Source organism: Pan paniscus, chromosome 2 (assembly GCF_029289425.2).
Source record: "Pan paniscus chromosome 2, NHGRI_mPanPan1-v2.0_pri, whole genome shotgun sequence".
Taxonomy (NCBI): domain Eukaryota; kingdom Metazoa; phylum Chordata; class Mammalia; order Primates; family Hominidae; genus Pan; species Pan paniscus.
In genome coordinates, this window is record NC_085926.1 from 171,757,916 (window position 1) to 171,776,008 (window position 18,093).

The following is an 18,093-nucleotide window of genomic DNA, read 5'->3' on the forward strand; positions in this document are numbered from 1 at the left end:
GTTCTGGAAAAGTTTAGCATGAGGAAGGGATTTGTGAAGTAAACAGCAGACAGGTCAGAAAAGGCATTGAGTGTTCTGTTAGGAATTCATACTGGGGAAAAAGGGATAGCATTGATGGGCTTTTTGGAGGGTAATGGCCTTATTAGATCAGATTGGCAGTAATCCAGGAGGAAGACTGGTGATTGGATCTAAGGAAAAGGGATTAGCATGGGGAGGAGAGGATGATCAGGAGAGAGAACAGACCAGACTCGGCTACTGACTGAATGAAGGGATTGATGGAAGTGGAGTACTCAGGGTCAAGAATGGTGTGGACAGATGACAAGCCTTTTACCTTTAGTCATATATGTGTTATGTTGAAGAGTTTTTGCATGGTAAAGATAATTTAATCTTTGTGCTTTGATTATCTGAAATATATTTATGTAAAACATAAACATGTTTCTCTCAATTATTTAACAAGTAATGCTCTATACTACTGCATTTTCCTATTTGTTACTAGAGGTGACAGATGGAAGCTGCAGATTGGGAAGAAGTGATTAAACAGTGAGAATAATCTATTGGTGAGGCCAGGCCTACATATCAAGGTAGCTGTGCTCAAGGTACAGAATATAGAAGAGAGGGTAGGAAGGTATACCTGCGGGCAAGGAGCGATGGAGGGCCTCCTGAAACAATGAAGCGATTGCTGAAAGCTGGGACAGTTAGTCTTCTATTTTAAAGTCTCAAATGAGAGTTGGTGTCAGTCTCAGCCAAATTCCTTGAAATACTGTCATATATTTCAGGGAGCTGTAAGGAGATCTTTTATTACATCCTTTCAAATCCTGATGTGCCCTCTAGAAGTTGGCTTTAAAATACTTGTAGTCTTTTCTCCCCAGCACAGACTCAGAAGGCTCTTCTTTTTTTTCCCATTTCTAAGCAGCTACAAAGTTTACTTTTGAAGTAGAGGTTTACTTTTCTAAGAAATTTTTGAAGGACTTTTATATTACAGTACAATTTAAACTTTTAAGAACTTCATAATAGATTCAACTTATACGACTGTGGGCTGCCAATTTATTTTATTATTTGAAAAGTCAAACTATCAATGGCTTTTGGTTTGCATATAAATTATTTTGGGTTCCTTTTGTTTCATTATTGCATGGGCTTTTTAAAATAAAAGAGGTATGATGTAAATATCTCCCTTTCTCATTTTTTAATCTCTCCTTTTATCTCTCCTTTCTCCTTTCCAATTTCAGTTTAGCAAAAAATTACTCTTGGGCTAGTTACATTTAAGGCATTGTGCTAGCTCTGGAAAGACAAAGAACATAGGAAGATATCTCTAGGATCAAGGGGTTAGAATCTCTTTGTCCTGGCTTCTCTCTTCTTAACTTTCACCTCTTTCTATTTTGCTTAATTTTTCTTCCTTTTTTTTCTCCTAAATGGAGTATACTTTTGCTTATATGTGAAGATAAAGTGTTTTTTTTTTTTTCATTTAGTTTCAAGTGCATAACCACAAATATGTGATAAATAGGCCCATTGAATGTTCCCATTTCGGTATGGCAGCTGGAGGAGGATATGGAATAATATCTTGAGAGAAATAGCCATCCTAATGTCTTCAGAATTTCAGGGGAAGAGACACTCATATTCTTTTCTGGGTCACTTCTGTTTCTAAGAGGGAATGCCTTAGACCAGCTCTGACCATACAAAGATATGTTTGCATTTATGATTCTACTTGCTGGTCAATAAAGTGGTGGTGATAAGATTTGACAGAAAATGCCAACAGATACAGAACAAGAACAAGTTATTTTCAGGCAGGTAAAGGAAAAGCTTACAATAGCACACGCTGATTATACAAGACTGATGATATTGCAGTGTTCCAAGGGAGAGGGCCAACCTGCCCTGGCTATCCAGGCCCATAAAGAGCCTGATATTGCTGCTTCTGCCCTCTTCTTGAGGTGAGAATCTTATCAAAATTTTGGAAAAGCTCCTTTTTCTAGTTTCATGGGTTTTAAACCTCCGTGGCTCCTCCTGACAAAATTCTGGCTACCCACCTGATGCAAAGAACTGGTAACAATTTCACTATTTCCCTGTCTGTTTGCCTGAGTTCTCTTTCCCATGTGGACTATCGCCATAGCAGGGTAGGGCCTTGGACCTGCCAGAGGTCTAGTCCCACAGATTCCAACTTCTGTTAGTTTTTACAGATGAATGGCGTTGCAAACTCTTGTTATTTGTTTATTCTTGTTTTACACAGTTGAAACTTGCAACTTCAGCTGAATTGTTAAAAGGACTCTAGAGTGAGGAGAGCCAAAGAGTCCATATTAGCTTCCAACCCCAATTTGTACTGTCCACTTAAAGCAATATGTTAAGAAAGATTTCAAGGCTTCATGCTGGTTCACTGAGAGAGAGCTCTGGTCCATCATGTATTCCACAGACAAGGGAAGGGAATAATGGCATGCCTTCCTGACATTTCCTTTTCCTGGTCTAGCACCATCCTAAATCTTTAAGAGAGAAGAGAGACCTCTCATGTGGCCCTCCCTTGAGCATACACTGGCCTGTTGGATCTGGCTGTGAGTTATATTCAGAGACCTGCCAGGGACGATGGATGTGATAAGAAATACATCACTTGGGGCATTTCAAGCAAGCACAGAAATGTTTGGTAAAAATAACAGAAGACATGGATCCAGCAGCACTTTCCCTAGCAGGTTTGCCTCTATAACTGCAAAAGAAGTCTCAGGACATAGCCTTTCCTTGAAGCAAAATGTCTGTCACTGAATGGTAGGATTTGTGGGGTTCTGACAACTCTTATCTAACAGAAATAAAAATCTATTTCATCAGCTTGTAGGTAGTCCCTGAAATTTAATCACGGGGGATGTATTCCTGTAGTATACTAGGAGATTGAGCTCTACTGCGTAAACAGAATGTAGAATTAAAGAACTCTTGGACCAAGAACAGACACAAGGGCGATGGATTTTAATACTGTTGTTTTCTAGTTGAGGAAACAAAGGCAACTTAACCAATAAATTCTCTTTAATTTCAAGGGGAAAGAGAACCACTATTTATTCACTGTAGTTACTGTAGATTGTTTTATAGATTAGGAAACTGTAGAGAGTTTAAGTATTGTGTTTAACATCACGCAGCTAAGTTAGTGCCACAGTCAGAATTTGAATCCAACTTTATCTGGGGCCTAAGCCTGTGTGCCCTTTGCACTGGATCGTATTGCGCTTTTCTGTTAGCATTTTTTCCATCCTTTCTCCTCCCTGTCCCACGACTTGCTGTATGTATATCTTACTCTACTGAAATCTGATCTCTTCTACTTTGGATCTTAGTAAGATTCTGATAAACTAATTGATAATTTATATTAATAGTTGATAAAACTCAATGCCGGGCCGGGCGCGGTGGCTCACGCCTGTAATCCCAGCACTTTGGGAGGCCGAGGCGGGCGGATCACGAGGTCAGGAGATCGAGACCAAGGTGAAACCCTGTCTCTACTAAAAATACAAAAAGTTAGCCGGGCGTAGTGGCGGGCGCCTGTAGTCCCAGCTACTCTGGAGGCTGAGGCAGGAGAATGGCGTGAACCCGGGAGGCGGAGCTTGCAGTGAGCCGAGATCGCGCCACTGCACTCCAGCCTGGGTGACAGAGCGAGACTCCGTCTCAAAAAAAAAAAAAAAAAAAAAAAAACTCAATGCCTTATGGCCTTTATTGTGTACCTACTTTGGGATAGTCTCTAAGGATATAAAAGAGATATCACCTCTGCCCTGAAAAATTCCAGAGTAGCACTGTGCTGCCATCTATCTAATCAACCCATCACATTTTTGTAAACAAATTTGTGATAAAATTATTACTATATTTTTCGCCTTTCCCACGATGGAGGCAAAACAGTGGGTGATTCTTTGGGCTATTTCAAATCTACTTTTTCTATAACACTATATTTCTTTCCCTTCTGTCTCCTTTTTTAAATTAAATATTAAAAATGTTAGCCAGGCATAGTAGGTGCACCCGTAATTCCAGCTACTCAAGAGGCTGACACAGGAGGATCACTTGAGCCTGAGTTCCAGGCTGCAGTGTGCTATGATCGTGCCTATGATTAGCTACTGCACTCCAGCATGGCTAACATAGTGAGACCTCATCTTTAAACAAACAAACAAAAACAAAAACAAAGAAAAAAGAAAGGGAAGTCCACGTTACTGAGGCTCTCTTTAATTAATAAATGCTTGAAAAGGTCTTTGTAAGCCTCAAATACTTACAAAATAAATGGTAAAGTATCTTCTTCTATGGGTTTGGGCATTTTCCTGCAAGAAACAGTTGAAGATCTTCCCAATCTCCCAGGCCTGGTAGTCATTTTAAAACTTAAAGAAGTATAATTGGTGACATGAAATATCCACATCTTATTGTTGCTGGTCAAGCTTAGAAGGCAGGAAAGAGTCAAAACTCAGGAAGCCTAAAGCTCTGCTTCGTTATAAAGAAACACCACCACCAGCACTTCTCACATTTCTTTTGGAAAGAATATTTAAGTGTAAGGATATTTTCCTCAGCAACTCCTTGTTATTCATATCAAAATGTTATGTCAAGTTGATTTCCTCTTACTGTGAGGCATCACTTAAAATACCTACCTATAGCTATGTCCAGTTAGTGGAGAATACTTCATTTGTTGTATTTCCAAGAATCCAGGATTCTACAGAGAATTTTTTCAGAGTTAAGAACAAGCACTCTACTTCCCTATTTCCCTACATTTCTGTAGTAGAGCTGAGTCCTCTTCTCTCTTCTTATCGCATGTAGAGAGTTGTTAGGGACTATAAAGAAATGAGGATCCAGGAGAAGGCGTATCTTAGATTGCTTTATCTCTCTCTCTTTTTTTTTTTTTTTTTTTGAGTTGGAGTCTTGCTCTGTCGCCCAGTCTGTAGTGCAATGACATGATCTCAGCTCACTGAAACCTCTGCCTCCCAGGTTCAAGCGATTCTCCTGCCTCAGCCTCCTGAGTAGCTGGGATTACAGGCATGCGCCACCACCCCCGGCTAATTTTTGTATTCTTAGTAGAGACGGCGTTTCACCATGTTGGCCAGGCTGGTCTCGAACTCCTGACCTCAGGTCATCCACCCGCCTCAGACTCCCAAAGTGCTGGGATTACAGGCGTGAGCCACCACGCCCAGCAGATTGCTTTATCTCTTTTACCTTTCAATCTACTGTAGAGCTCAAAGAGAAAACAGGACAACTTTTATAAAAATATTGATTACTGCATGTTAGTTAAAACTCTAAAAATAAGGCACAAATAAGGGACCGTTTATACCAAGTAAACTGGAAAAAATATGTATTTAAATGGTAATACCTAGGCTAGTTTGATTGCAGTAAAAACATCACACGTATCTAGTGGTTCTTAGCCCAGAATGGTGCATTAGAACCACCTGGGGAGTTTTTGCAACTTAACCAATACCAGCCTTCCACCTCTACCTCAAATTCTTAGTGATGGAGTAAAACAAAGGATGCTTTTTGGAAGTAATTTTTATAATATCTTTAAATAGCCACACAAAAATGTTTGCATTTTCAAACCTCACAATCTCACTTGTGGTAAGATATCTTTATAAAACTGGAAATTAGGAAAAAGCTGCATGAGAAAAGCTCAGAGTTGTTTATTATATTTAAAATTTTAAACAGCCAAAATCTTGAATGTGCAATATAGTAATTTCTATCCCCATCACCCCACACTCACTAATATAACAGCACCTACCTATGCTGGTTTTAAAGTCTGTCTAGTGCAGAGCTGACTATGAAATCAGGCATGGTACAGCCTACGTGTAGCAACATCTATAACTCTAGTGGGGCTGGCAAACTCAGGGGCAATTAATACTGATGTAATTGTGGAAATTACATTAAAAAATAGACACTGCTTATAAACAACTAGAAGGAAATAGAGAAAAATAAAAATAATTTGGCTTGTTGAGATGTTGGCATTGCGTAAGTTATTTTTCTTTCATTTTGAATTCTGTTAACATAATTTTGATGTCTATAAAAACATTTTTAATGGGGACTATTGGCAGGCTAAAGATGTTTTTAGCTTTATTAATTTATCTAAAGATTGAAATGTAATAACATCAACTGGCCAGACTCAAGTAGCTTAAACCCAGTGTCTTAAGAATCATTAGTCTTTCCCTATCACAAAGTATCCCTCTCTACCAGTGAGGTGGAAAAATGGATCATTTTTCCATTACTGGCAAACATTTGTATTAGAACATTGTCTAACATTATTCATTTTAAGGAAATAACTAGCATATGAATTGTATTCTATTAGCTAGTCACTAAGTCAGGAAGTCCTTGCAGAACGATGCAAGGAAAGTAAGATTTGGTTTCGGGGGAGGTTCAGTTAAGATAAAAAAAAAAAAAAAGCCCAGACAATGGCATTTGGCACCTAGAAGAGAAAAGCAACTTGAACTTCAATTTAACCCTGGGCTTAGCCATCTTTTTTATGATAAATTTTCCCCAGGGACCTACACTGCAGATCATTCTTTATCATAGGACTTTCCCAAACAGAAGCATCTCATCCTTTGGGGCTTTCCCTGAAAAAAGTTTAATTCAAATAGGGATTTGTGTGTATCCTATGCCAGGCACAGTCACAGTCCCTGGTGTCCTAGACCTTAAAATTTGAAATGAAGACTCACTTGTTCAATTTCCACTATTGAGCAATCAGCTTGCCTGGAGAAGCTAATGGTTGCTGGTAGATTATATTATTTTCTCACCTTTCAGTGGTTACATTTAAGTATGGACTTCTCAAGGGAAGCTTCAATGCAACCACCCTCCCCACAGCATTTATTTATTTATTTATTTATTCATTTATTTATTTATTTTTTGAGATGGAGTCTTGCTCTTGTTGCCCAGGCTGGAGTGCAATGGCATGATCTCGGCTACCGCAACCTCCACCTCCCAGGTTCAAGTAATTCTCCTGCCTCAGCCTCCTGAGTAGCTGGAAATACGGGCATGCACCACCACGCCCAGCTAATTTTGTATTTTCAGTAGAGACGGGGTTTCTCCACGTTGGTCAGGCTGGTCTCAAACTCCTGACCTTAGGTGCTCCACTCTACTTGGCCTCCCAAAGTGCTGGCATTACAGGCGTGAGCCATCACACCCAGCCTCCACAACATTTCTTATAGTGAAGGCATGTTAGGTCAATGGGGGAGAGATTTGCTAACCCAAGAGTCTCTAATATTAAACCCTAAACTCTCCTCAGACTTTATTCCAGGCACTTGACACTACTGGGTTGTTCATGCTCAGTTTCTTTCTTCTCCTTCCTGATCGTTGGTAGAAGTTTCAGAGGATGCAGTGCTTCTCAATACTAATGTGCACACAAATCACCTGGGATCCTGCTAAAAATGCAGATTCTGGTTCATCAGAACTGGGATGGGGCTTCAGATTCTGCAATTATAACAAGCCTTTTGATGCTGCTGCTTGTGTTGTTTATCTCTGTAGTATCTGTTGAATAGCTTGGGAAGTAAGCTTAACCTTGAAGGACAAGGACAGGAAAAAAATGAAACTTTTCCTACAACAGACTGGATATCAGTGTTCATTGCCCATTCCAGTAATACATATGATCATTCTAAGCCTGAAATTTGAAGTTTTGCTACCATTTTATTTTGCTTTACAGTGATTCTCTCTTTCTTCTTTTCTAATTTCACATAGGATAAAATAGGAATAATTAAGTAATCCCTTTATATAGCTTGTATTTTCTAGTATCCTTTTATTTAGATCTATACAAGGTATGCAGATTTTTCAACTATATTCTACTAAAGTTCTTACGATTCTAAAATCACTAAATTTTAATAAGTAATATATAATGCTCACAGCAAATGTGTGCTTCCTTGAGGAAAAGAGAAACAAAATTATTTTGGTAATAATGTAGCAGAAAAATCTCCATTTGGAGTGAGAGACTTGATTTTAAGATTGAGCTGTTTTAATCTCATTGTAACTGTGGCCATTTTCTTATCTTCTCCAAGTGTTCTTCGTCATCCATAAAATGGGTATGATAACTATATCAGAGGGTATCGGAAAGTAAAAAGGAAAACAAATTATTTGAAATGCTTTGGGAACTGAAGACACTTTAAATAGCTGCTAATTATTAATTATTCATTACATTTTCATGTACCTTGCCTGAAATCACAATGTTTTATTGCATTTCACACACGAATATTTATGAATATTACTAAATGTAGGTATGAGACTAAATTTGTGAAAAATCTCCTAAACTCACTGTACTTCCAGAAAGAAAACAAACTGTTATAATATCCAAAGAGAATTTATTAAGAAAGCAATCCCCCAAACAATAAAAATGTACTAATTTTTGAAAAATAATTGTTTAAGCTGTTGCAAGCTCCAGTGCTTTTTATAGCTAATATTCTTTTCTCTAGCTTTGCTAAATTTAGTAGTTTATCTCAATTATTAAGTGACAGTAATATGTAAGTATCTAAGAGGTGAAATAAATCTACGTTAACCTTGTATAGAATGGTTTCCAAAACAATGATCAAACTTTATGAGAATGCAAAAATACTCCTTAAATATTGTAATCATCCAGAAACACTGACACACATGTCTAATGAGTCAAAAATATTAATTTCCTTTTTCTCTCCTTCAATATATGTAAATGTTAGCAAGCCTGATGAAAGGTTGAATCAGAGATTAGCTCAAAACTGTCAAGGAGAATATCAAAATGACACCTTCTGGGGCATGTAGGCAAACCAAATGCTTAGTGGAGACAGGCTAATATATCATAGTGCAGTTGCGATGGCAACAACAGTTCTTGGTGCCATGTGACCCAAAGCAGTTTCTGTTGACTGGCTCTAACTGACTGTCAGTTCAGCAAAGGTTCCACTGTTTGCAGTGAAAAGGAAGAGAGAGCATTGATACTTGTTGAAAAGGCATAATAATAATAGTGTATCTCAAACCATGAAAGCATCCCTTTGTTTCCTCCAAGTTTATTTTTATGCTGGCTAAAGGGATCCCTCTAATTTTTGTTACACAAAGATCCCTTATTTATTCACAGATTAAATATGTGTCCCTCTGTTTACTAAGAATTCTATCTATGCCGATAGGGTTGCAAACAACAAGAATTTAAATCTTTCAGGATAATAATAATGTTTTATTTACAATGTGCTAAATTTTTTACAGAACTTTTTCTAGTATATTTCATAAGATCACAAGAAATCTGGTTGTATGAAATATAAGCCAGTAACTAAATTCTCCTGCATATAATTTTTTCAAATGCAAAACATAGAGCCTGACAGTGTTCCCCTCTGATCCGAAGAGAGCATGAGATCTTTAAGAAAGGTAGACAATAAGTATTCACTTTATTCTTCTTGTCTCCTTTTCACTGTTATTTTCATTGATGAGCAAGTAACAAGGGCCATGGAGATAGTCACACTCTTTGATTCAACAATTCCACTCCCGGGATTTTATCTTGGGGAAACCTCACTAAAGAAATAGTTCTGTGACATAGAGGAGAAAGAATGAGATTTGGAGTCAGATATGAATTTCAAATCCTGGTTCTGCCACTCGCTCACTGACTGCCCTTGGGGAAGTATTTTTCCTCTATGAGCTTCGAGTTTTCTCATTTGTAAAACAGACTTCAGAGTATCCACCCTGAACGGTATTCAGGAGCCTTATAAATCATATGTGCTAAGTGTCTGGTACATGCCCCATGTATCTACCAGAGCTCTCAGTATGTGGCATTTCTCAGTGCAGTATCATCTCTAAAAACATTGGAAAAACAATCCGCATTCCTAGAATTAGAAAAATGAGTTAGCAAACTGTATAAATGAGGTGTATCAACAGAATTAAGCATGATCTAATAATCATTTAAAATTTTGATTAAAAAATGTGACTATGGGAGAAATTTTATGATATAATAAAAATAATACTATTACAAAAAGCACAAGTAAAATTACGGACTTTATAATATTCTATCACTGTATAAAATACACATGTCTGAAGATTGTAACTGGCTAGACGAAAATACTATAGAAAGTATGATTACAAGTGATTACTGTGTTAATATTGATCCCTCCTTTAAGGTACTTCACTGACCTTTCCATTAAAAATATAAGAAAAGAAAACAGTATAGTGGTTGGAGTGGTGAGAGGAATGCCTTCAATGGCTCACATCACCAACAACAGCGACTAGAATGCATTTAAAATCCCTCTTTCTCTTCCACTTAAGAATACCCATTCACCCCAAGTCCATGGGAGGCAGAGGCAAAGTTAACTAAATATGGCTCTGCAAACACTTTTGTGCATGTTCTTGGTATTCCCTGACCAGTACTGCCTCAAGGAAAAAACAGAAAAACATTTATAAGAAAGAATCCATGTGTGGAAGGATTCTAAATTACACACCAAAGAAAGAGTAAGTGGAAGAAAAGTGGGAGGATGAGAGCAGTTTGCAAGATTGATTGAAAGGTGTGGTTCGCCTTTGGAATGCATTTGTGTTCAAATTTGAGATTTAGATGTTTGATACCCTGGCATGTGGGAATAGCAGCTATAAGTCTTTTCCATAGGATTAGAAGTTCATTATAACCTGGAACTAATGGCCACAGGAACTAAGAGCCAAAGGATTTTCTAGCTGAGTCTTTTTAAGTGGCAGTTGAGCAGTTCACTGAGGGCCATGTTCAGTGCTGACAACCCAGGAACGAGTGAAGAAGGCAGATAAGAAGGCATTGACAGGGGCAGCTGGGTAAGTCTCTCAGTGAATGCTGACATGCTTTCCTCTCTCAACATCCCAGTTAAACTGGCTAGTGTCCAGGTACTATTATCTACTGTGGCAAGGACAGGCCACATTTCACTTCATGCAAAAAGTATGTCGAGCAGAAGAACTCAGAACAGCCAAAGAAAAGTGCTTGATTCTTTATTACACTCTTCTTACCTCAACTGCTCTGCTCCTAACTATAAGGTGTTCTTAATTTACCAGTCTCTGTTAAAGAGTATTGCTGTTTTAAAGCAGAAAAACATACACTAAAAAACATAGAAAATATAGACTGAAAATCCATCTTGTTGGTCTTCATGGAAATTCTGTTAGTCATTATTAGGGTTCCCTACCCAAGTCAAAATCACACTGCACTGCAGGAAACTTGTATAGTGTACTCAAAACAAGGAAATGACATCTAAACTCCAGTCTAGTGTGCTTGCAACTGGCATCTTCATTAGCAAGTCAAAGTGATCTCATGAAATTGAAATTTGGTTGCTCTGTGCTTCCTTACAATACACAGTTGATATATTTGGGCTGTGGTTCTGCCTCCCTAGGTACTCCAATAGCCATCTCTCTTTGAGGTCTCACCATTCTCTAGCATGTGGCTGAGTTCCCATTGTTGTTTTAGTGACAGAAGTATCCCCTCCCCCACATCCTTAAAGAAATCATTATTGAATCTGAAGGAAGCCTCTGCCCCACTACAACCTCTCACATTCACTTTGCCTCTTCTTCAAAGGGTTTAGGCTTTTGTGAAACAAAAGCCAGCAAGACTTACAGGCTCTGCCTGGTTTGTGGTCAGCCTTATACTTCCCTGGAGAAAATGAAGCATGTGAAGCATGGAGGCCACTTGAATGGCCAAAAGGAAAAGGGGAAAATAGAGGAGAAACACACACACACACATATATAATGAGCCTTGATGAATATATGTATGTGTGTATATATACACATACATCTATACATACACACACACACACACACACACATATGTATATATTTGATGAAGACTTACATCGTCAAGCTCTGGGACCAAGTACAAGGTAGAGAATTCGTAGAGTATGTGTGTGGTGGCAGGGGATGGGGTTACTATGTAAAAGTGAAAGCCCCAAGGCACAGGGACACTGAAACAGGAAGAGACTAAAACCAACATGAATCAATAAAGACAAAATCACCAGGTTGAGCGGAGTAACGATTTGAGTTTCCTGATATAGGCTCTTCACACTAACACTAGGTCAGCTCTAAACATCACTGATTCCTAAATCAATAACTGTTACAAGATTTTTGTTTTACTTTGTTTTAAGTTAAAAGAGTGTCATACTTTGTGTGGTGGTGTTCCTTAGAAGATGTGCCTGTACTTGAATGGAGCACAAGATTTTATTTTCAACGGCGAATAATCCTTGCGGTTTTTAAAATAATTGCTGCAATTACAAATAGCATTAATTATCACAATGTTTTCTTTTTAATCATTTACACCTTCAGTTAGACTTGGGCTCTTAAGATTAGCTGGTTTGAGCAACATATTAACAGGACCAAGATCACAGGCGTGGATATCTTGGGGCCAGCTACGCTGACTCTATTTCATGATTATGGATTGTACTTCTAACCTCAGCCTGCCAGTTTTTAAATGCATTCTTCTGGTCTCAAGGGGTATTTTGTAAGAACACATGAACAAATCGATGAAAATCGATTTCCTATTGGAAAAAACTCAGATTTTATGACCTACATCTCGTGAGTATCCAGCCCCTTTGCATATGAGAAACAATTAATTAATTCATTTTCAAATGGAGCTGTCTACAAGGATGTCAGGGCAAAACAAATTTACATTAAAAACATTGTTTACTCTTGACAGATCAGTAGACTGAAGTCTATATCTGCAGGCAGAAAATGTATTGCTCTTGAATAATATCCAATTAAGCTTTTCAGCATTTTCCAAGAGCATTCAAGAAGGAAAACATATCCCTTATCAAGGATTCTTTGCCTTATAACTAACCAGGTAACTTCTAGAATCATTCTCACTATTGCTGATACAATCTATTCAAAATAATGTCGTGAAGAACGCCGATTTTATCTGTAATCTATACGGATACTGTTGTGAGTTAAAGTAAGTTTGCTAGAAATAGTTGTGGGAACCCACAGTTTTAGAGGCTCACATTCTATAATCGTTCTTGTCATGGGCTAGTCCCTTATTCAGACATTGAATAGCCTTTTTTTTTTTCCAGAAAACCATGGTACTTACATTTTTGTCTTCTTTTATTTTCAAGGACCATGTAGCTTTTTTTCATATTTATGCTCATATGCAAAGCCTATACTAGTCTTTCTTATTATTTTCTAATTTTTATTTTTTTAGATTATAGTAGCATTTTAGGCTGAATCAGGATTGTGTGAGAAAAGTAGCAGGGTTTAGATCGTGAACTTCAATGTGGCGCTCCAAGCAGGCCTTGCCTTTACTGCAGTGGGTTAACATGAGCATGTTTTACTCCTCTGAGCCTCAGTTTTTATATTTGTGAAATATAGGTACTGATCCCCTATATCTTAGGTTTCTTGTGAGAATGAGATTAGATAAGCATGTTATATAAACTAGCACAGTGTTAGCATGTAGCACATAGTAAAAGTTAGTATGATTATGATATCTTACTATGATCATCAAATAATGAGGAGTTTAAGTTCAGTTGCCTTTCAGCTACCCTACTATTGCTGAGTTTAATGAGTGACCTCTAATGGAGTACAGAGCCCAAAACACAATTGGTAAAACATTATCTATGGCATACTACAAATATTTTGCTCATTCATTCACTCATTCATTTATTGATCACCCTAAGTGGAAGGACTGGAAACAAGAATATAAGCTCTAGCTTAAGGAAATAGATAGGAGAGGCACATTATTGCAATATAGCCTAATTATAATATTTTATATCAAATAATTTAGATACAGGTAAAAGTTCTTTGTAAATGTTGTCATAATAATAATTAGGACTACATGAAAGCCATTAGATATGGTGCCCTTCCAGATAGCAATTTCAGTAGAATGACTCTTTTAATGCTATTTTTATTTATTATAATACCTAAAGAGATACATATTCCAGTGAGGCTTATACAAACAACATGAAAATTTCAGATGAGGCCACCTTTTTATAAAAGTGCTTAAATTTGATCAGACTGGAATATAGGATGTGCGTTCTAGTTTATCCATAAAGATACCCTAATATTCTGAAGTTAAGGATTCCTTGAGTCTTGCTGAATACTGAGAGCAAATCTAAAATGCCTTAATTAGTAAAATTTTAAAAAAGTAAGAACAAATTGAAATTTTCTGGATGGTTTCCTGTGATTGGACCAAACTGTCGAAGGAAGCAGAAAGTAGAAAAGCAGACTTGTTTTGTGTAAATGTGGGTGTTTTGTTTTGTTTTCCAACTTCAGACTACAATTGCTGAATAAGCTAGTTTCCAGCCTACTATTCAATCAAGTGAGAATAACATAGAAAGGGAAGAAGGCACACATTGCTTAAAAACTACTTCTAGCAAGAAAATCTGAATCACTGCATTCCAAAGTCAAGTTGATAAACTATATAATGGAAATTAGTGACAAATTTAGATTAAAGATCTAATTTGCAGAATCTGATTTTGCTTCACTGTATGAGAAGGGATTTCATGGATTTTATAATAAAGGAAGATTACAAAGAGACAATAATCTCTTGGATTACCTTATACTTTCTCTGGATTGATACTTTATCACGGGTATTGGAATCAGTCACATAAGAAACTAAATTGACTATAATTTTAGACAAACCTTGTAAGTCTTAGTTACTTCTTTTGTAAAAATGGGAACATTAATATGTATAAAATATTTGATAGTGATTGGCATAACACCAGGAACATAATCAATATTCATTACATATGAGTTTAATTTTGCCTAAATTTTTAATACAGATACTGATACTTTTCTTAAGAAAATAGCAAAACCAGAACTTAGATTGAATACAAAAGTAGATTTTACTAAAACAAGAGAAAAGTAAACATATCCTTCTTTGCCTGTATATTTTTCTAAGCCCTGACCTAAAATAGCTAGTCCTTAGTCCCCTAGTGATAGTTATATCAATTACTCCCTAGTCAGGAAGATGTCTAAGCCAAAAGCAAGGCAGAAATTCTGGAGAAATTAGCCATCAGCAGACACGGTGTCTAACTGCCTCCACCTGATTGAGAAGTCTCATATCCATGACACGATGAAATATTATCAACTGAACTTAGGAAGGGCGCTGTGAAATTCTTACAAAGCAACATTGTGTGTGTGTGTGTGTGTGTGTGTGTGTGTGTGTGTGTGTGTGTGTGTGTTGGCCTTTATCTGGATTTATTGTTGATGAATGGCTTGATTTTAAATCAACAGGCTATGGTTCAAACCATTTCACTTCCTTTCAGTTTGTCCATTTGTAAGTTAAACTTTTAAATTCAGTCCCTTTTCTGTAAAACTGCAGTAAGAACACGTACCTCTAAGGCTGTTCTATGAATTAAATAAGATAATGTATGTAAGATGGTTATCATATTGGCACATATTAAGTATTCAGTCAATTATAGTACCTGTTCTTATTATTTATTAATAGAAGTAATGCATTCGTTACTTATTAATATCTTCCAAAGCTTGAACTTTGTAGTTCTTTAAACGTATTTATGTGAAATCTTAACTGTGCTTACTTAATGCTTCATTAAGTGTTGCAACATGAAATGACCTCACTATTATTAAGTATCATTACAGTTCTCTGTAGCTTGCTACGCATCTACAAAAGGTATCAAATACCGGAATTTTAAAATGCATAGAATGGGCCGGGCACGGTGGCTCACACCTGTAATCCCAGCACTTTGGGGGGCCGAGGCAGGCAGATCACGAGGTCAGGAGTTTGAGACCAACCTGACCAACATAGTGAAACTCTATCTACTAAAAATACAAAGATTAGCGCCATGCGGCAGCGTGTGCCTGTAGTCCCAGCTACTCGGGAGGCTGAGGCAGGAGAATCACTTGACCCTGGGAGGTGGAGGTTGCAGTGAGCTGAAACCACACCATTGCACTCCAGCCTGGGTGACAGTGAGACTCCATCTCAAAAAAAAAAAAAAAAAGAAATACATATGTGTGTGTGTGTGTATATATATATATATATATATTGCATAGAATGGTAACGTCTTCTAGTCCATTTATTGCCTTTATTGAGTGTATCAGTTTCCTATTGCTGTTGTAACAAATTACCACATATTTAGTGTTATAAAACAACATAAATTTATTATTTTATAGTCCTAAAATCAGTGTGTCTACAGGATTGCATTACATTTCGTGGCTCTAGTAGAGAATCTATTTTCTTGCCTTTTCTATCTTCTAGGGGCTACCTGCATTCCTTGGCTAGTTCCTCTGCTGGTTTTGAATAAACTAGCAGTCCAGCATGTTCAGATTTCAATTTCTGTCTCTGATTTTGCTTCAGTCACCACATCTTTTATCCTGATTCTCACTCTCCTACCTCTCTCCTTTTCTTACAAGGACTCCTGTGATTATATTGAGTCCACTTGGATAATCCAGGATAATCTCTATATCTCAAGATTCTTAACTTAATCATATCTGCAAAATCTCCTGACAAATATATTTGTAACGTAACATATTCAAGATTCTGGAGATTAAGACTCAGACATCTTTGGGAGGCCATTTTGTATCTGCTACAGAGAATATGAAGGAAAAAGCTGTTTTTCCCCTTGAGGACATAAAGGACATATTAAGGAAAAGATTCAAGTTTACTGTTGTTTATATTTTACTTTACAAGCATATTTCAAGGGGGACAGAGCAGAAAAAAATTTTCTTGTGTTTTTACCGTATGACAGAATCCATGCGAGATAATTTACACAATTTCATTAAATTGTCTAAGCCACACTCACTTTATTAGGAAGGTTCCATTAGCCACATTTCACAGAAGAGGAAACAGGACTCCTAGAAAAATTTGTCCAAAATCATCCAGCTAATGGTAGAATTAAGAATTTGAAATAAGCCTGGCCAATTCCAAAATCGACACTCTTAACTAGGTCACGCTCTGTCTATAACTCATTGTATCTTAGCTAGAACAGTTTAAAAGAATTCCTAAAATATGAATAAAATATTTAAGGATTTCTATATTATATTAAATGGCTAATTGTACATTTTACTTATCTTTTTATCTTCTATTGAACTAAAAATGAAAAACATGCAAACAGAAAAAATGTTCTAGTAGATATATAGCTATTAAATATGCACAGTTTTGCTATAGAGAAGACTCATTTTTCTTTCTTAATAAATAATAGACATTTTTCCAAAAGTTTTATAAATCTTAACATATATGCAATCAATATTTAAAATATTAACATGGATACTGAAGAGCTTTGTACTTAATTTAATCAAAGGAGAATGCTGGGATGCTATTTTTTAAAAAAATATTTTAGTCATAGGACTTTAGATTGCAAACTGCCCAGAGCAGGGTTGAGACAGACGTTGAGAAAAAAGGAGCAAACCTAGTATCTTGAGAAACTGAAAATTCTAACGTTGATCTTCAGGCTGAAAGGGCAGACTAGATACAGATACTCTGAGGCCGCTTATTTGAGATAGAAATAAAAAAGGCTTGGATTATCTCTTACAGTTATCAAGTGTTCTAGCCTACTACTAGACTAGATTACTGCATATGAAGTACCAAATAAGTGGCCCTTTGGATTGAATGATTCATTGACTCCTAAAGCAGGTGTGTTAGAAAGAAAGCGCAAATGTAAATGTTATATTGCCATTGACTGTGCTCATAAAATAATGAAAACTATGATAATATAATTTGTTTTCTTCAGATTTGGGCCATATCTTGTATCACATCATATAAGAAAAATAGAAGACACAGTCTGGCACAAAGTTTACTCAAATGTCACAGGTGCAGATTGTTCTTGGTTGAAGGGACAGATGCTACCATAACACCTACCAACCTGCTAGTTCGGCTATTTTCATCTTCAGCCACCTTCAAGCATGTGAGAATGCAAATGAGTCATCAGATTTGCTGTTAACTTCCTCTGAAGCTCAAAGTTTAAGAGTCAGTAGCTCATAACACTGTATTTAAGGTTCACAACCCCTGGTTCAACCCCTAGGTTTTAAACATTGGAGCCACCTGCTGAAGGAGAAAAGATTGGTGAATAATAGAAGACTTAAGTGCTCCAGGTCTTTCAACCTCTGTCAATCAGAACTTTTCAGTTCTTAGCTTGTTTAGGTACAGAGAGAGAGAAACAGAGAGAGAGAGAGAAAGAGAGAGAGAACGTTTGAAAATCACTGTTCAAGAACCTTGTAGCTGGCTGACAAATGTATACATATGTTTAAAATGAGAAGCTTATAGTTTCAAATTTTGAATCATAAATTCAAGGAACACAATATAAACAACGA

General features: G+C 36.9%; 1 protein-coding gene and 1 long non-coding RNA gene across 13 annotated transcripts in view; one reads left to right on the top strand and one right to left on the bottom strand.

Annotated features, from left to right (window-relative positions):
* Nucleotides 1-18,093, top strand: part of NLGN1 (neuroligin 1) — a 915,231-nt gene that overhangs the window by 510,400 nt on the left and 386,738 nt on the right. The window lies entirely within an intron of this gene.
* LOC130541380 (uncharacterized) lies at nucleotides 471-17,918 on the bottom strand. The gene is made up of 4 exons (XR_008955426.2): nucleotides 17,646-17,918; nucleotides 12,002-12,101; nucleotides 9,657-9,728; nucleotides 471-7,982 (listed from the first exon to the last, which is right to left on the bottom strand). It is a non-coding gene; the product is annotated as an uncharacterized LOC130541380 (long non-coding RNA).